Source organism: Pyxicephalus adspersus, chromosome 12 (genome assembly GCF_032062135.1).
Source record: "Pyxicephalus adspersus chromosome 12, UCB_Pads_2.0, whole genome shotgun sequence".
Lineage (NCBI taxonomy): Eukaryota > Metazoa > Chordata > Amphibia > Anura > Pyxicephalidae > Pyxicephalus > Pyxicephalus adspersus.
The window spans coordinates 549,962-553,881 of NC_092869.1; the positions used below are offsets into that span (position 1 = coordinate 549,962).

Genomic DNA, 3,920 nt, shown 5'->3' on the forward strand with positions numbered 1-3,920 from the left:
AAAGTGACATCACCGCTCCCCAGATATAAGTTATATATTATACAGGAAGTGACATCACCGCTCCCCAGATATATGTTACTTAAAGCAAATCTAGCTCTTTCTTGGCAGAGCTGATTTTGTAAGCTTTTGGAGAAAATGTTGAACAGTCAGAGATGAGGACAGGAAGATCAATCAGATTTGTCAGCAGATAAAAACGGTTTGTGGGGTTTGACGCCTCCGCCTTTGTACCTGATGATATCATCGCTGGGCCAATATTTCTCTTTAAGGGGTAGACGGGACAGTGCAATGTACTGCAGAATGTAATGAAATAATCTAGAGAATCTCATCACATATGTATTGGTGAGCTAGATACACCCATCTGTGTACATACCAATTATATACACACACACACACACACACACACAATAGTTGCACCCCTGGTTACAGGTTTTGGGGTGTGGAGGGGTTTCATGTGTCACTCACATGAAGAGGGTCGGGCAGGAAAATGGGAGCCACTAAAGGCACAGACAGCAGTTTTGTCACGCAGATCGCAGACAGATCAGGTTGCTTCTGAGGGGAAGACTTTACCCGCCTAGTAACCTGGCAAGAGCCGTCAGCAGGTGTCTTGTTCCAATTAACACAGCCCCTCCCGAGCAAGCAATGAAGGACCCCTCCCTGCTGAGGAATGGAGGGCCCCTCCTTGTCACAGCGCACAGAGGGGGACAGGACAGACCTGTTGTACCAGGCACCGTATGACACGTCACACTAACGACACACATGAACAAAGTGTCAGCTCTGTGGATCACAGCCTTTCAGGGAGGTTCAGGACTGGATTGCAGCCGCATAAAAAATTTGGAATTGTCCTGATCACACCGACGGTGAACAGGTTACACCAGTTACAGCAGCTAGTGTCAACCTTTACCGACTGCCGCCCACTGGTGGCAAGCTGCCTGGCATCGATTGCTTTCTATATACCCAACACGTCCATTATTATAGAATAAAGTGAGGCGGTCACACCTAATACTGTGCAGGGTTAGGGAGAACCTGTTGGAGGAGCAAACATTCCCTCCATGAATAAGATACTAGGCCAGTAAGCTATCCCCAAAGGCTGCCCTATAGGCACACATGGAGGTAACATGTGGCCCTCACAGACACTGTGTAATATAAGACTGAGTAGGGAGTGGAAATTCACAGATAAGATGCTTCCTCCCTGTGTGCTGGGGTGTGGGGTGTCAGAGGCAGAACTAAAGCATGGAACAGGAAGGGTTAATACACACCTCATACACAAATGTCCTATGCAATGTACAATTACACCTGGAAATTCCTACAATATCATAGGAGAGAAAACAGTTGACTAAAACCCCATGGTCATTTACACAAGTCCATATACTCTGTATAATATGGAAATATTTCAACTATGGCAGAGCAGTGACCTCCACCTGAGGCATTCTGCCCATACAGACTCTATTTGCCCCTTAGGAGTGATTAGCTTTAATGGGGACTGGCCACAGAGGGGCAGTTGGACCTAGAGGGCCAGCCTGAACTTGTATTGAAATATACGCAGATGTTTGCTAGAAATATGTGGGATGTATAGAAGGGTTATCGAGAAAACGGAATAATCTAACTACAACACCTTGCATCCCGTACACAGCTCATATACTCTTTACATGTATCCTCATACAATACGCAATGCACCTTGAACTCTACATACATCATACAATATCCTGTACTGCATACCACAATACACGACACATGAATTTGTGCGGGAGAAGCCTAAAAATATATTGCAGCAAAACCCCTGCACACATTACAGTGTACAATATCGTCTTCGATAAAAAAAGTTCCGTATGATACACCACCTTCTGAACACAGTCTATACAATAGGGTCAGTCATTATTCCCTGCATCCCATGTGAGACAACCTCACATCTACCATATACTATGTATCTGCTGCAAACTGTATATGATACAATATGATCTATCGATATGTAATATTATTTATGATCGGTCTATAGAGAAAGCAAATATCAGCCACACGCGTTACAACCCAATCGGTTAGTGGGGATTTGTATAGTTGGTGATGTGCTTCTTTTGTGTTACTTTATTTACATTGTTTGTTTGGATTCCTCTATATCAGAAGATACAGTGACCGAGGTGTAATAATCTCATTACTAGCCAGTTTCTATCTGATGCCGAGGTGTTTAAAGATCTCCAAATATGACTACCAGATGTTTCTAATAGATCTGGTATTGTATAATGTGCTCGTAGAAGAACGTGATATTGGCTGGAAAAGCAGCCTTTATTTCTACATTATACATAGATTCATCTTTTACAAGGTATATGAATGTATTTATGGAATATAGCCTGGGTGGTTTGCCTGACTGGATGTAAATTGTAACAATCTTCTAATGTGGCCCCTGTTATTGGTAAGCCAACAGGCTTGGTAGAATGGACTGTGTGTGGTAAGGGGGCCTGAAGTATCGACACCATCAAAATGTATCCTATATCTCATAGAAACAAAAACTAGAAGGTAACAAACACTATACTATGATCAATATGTGAATTATACCCACATCTCTCCTCCTACTGCCACATGTTCACCAAATCTATTAGGAAAATATGGTACAAATGTTCTGTTATCTATATACTCTACACCATCAGACGATGTGCCCACCACCATTTAATAGCAAAAACAACATAAAGATTACATTGCCAATAAAGGAATGAAATTATGTCACAGACTGTATAGGGAGGTGGTTCATCATATACAGAGATAGGTCCTTATAAACACACAACTCTGAAAGACCAATCATCCTAATCCCAACAAAAGCACATGGAAAGTAGAATCCCCCTTAAGGCACATCACTACTATATCTAAAGTCACAAGACCACTTTCTAAAGAGACAAAAGACCACCATATCCAGAGTCACAAGACCACTTCATACATGAATGGACACTACCATATCTAAAGTCACAGGACCCCTTCCTAAAGAGATGGAGACCACCATATCACGAAACAAGACCACTTTATATAGAAGACCATCACTTTCTGACTTACAATGTCACTTCTTACAGGAAAGAAAACCACTAACTCCCAAGTTACAAGACCACTTCATACATGAACTGAGACCACCATATCCTGAGTCACAAGACCACAATCTCACAAGTCACAAGATTACTTCATACATGAACTGAGACCACCACCTCCCAAGTTACAAAACCACTTCATACAGGAAATGAGACCACCATTTCCTGAATGACAAGATCACTTCTTACAGCAACCGAAACCACCACCTCCCAAGTCATAAGACCACTTCCTTCCAAGTCACAAGATCACCTAATACAGGAACGGAGACCCCCCACCTCCTGAGACACAAGACCACTTCATACATGAACAGAAACCACAACTTTTCAAGTAATGGGACCACTTTATACAGTAATTTAGACCACAACCTCCTGAGTGAAAAGAACTTCATACAGAATCTAAGACCACCAAATTTCAAGTCAAAAACACAATACAAGAACTTAAACAACCACCTTCCAATTCATAAGACCACGTCATACAGGAACTGAGACCACCACATTCCAAGATCTAAATCCACGCTTAACAGAACTGCAACCACCACCTTTAGCATCACCAGACCACTTCATACAGGAACTAATACCACCACATTCCAGTATCAAACCTATGTTTCATGGAACTAAGACCACCACCTCCCAAGTTACAGGATTATTTCATACACGAACGGAGACCACCACTTTTAGCATCACAAGACCACTTCATTCATGAACTGAGACCACTGCATTCCAAGTACCAACCCCATGCCGAATTGAATGGAGACCACTACTTTCAGCATCATAAGACTGCTTCATACAGGAACTGAGACCACCACATCCAAGATCACAGGACCCTTATCTCCCAGGTCACAAGACCACTTCATA

At 42.5% G+C, this 3,920-nt stretch overlaps 1 protein-coding gene across 4 annotated transcripts in view; it reads right to left on the minus strand.

The window, feature by feature from the left end:
- ZBTB7B (zinc finger and BTB domain containing 7B) overlaps window positions 1-3,920 on the minus strand; it is a 22,798-nt gene that overhangs the window by 7,315 nt on the left and 11,563 nt on the right. The gene's annotated exons all lie outside the window — the stretch shown is intronic.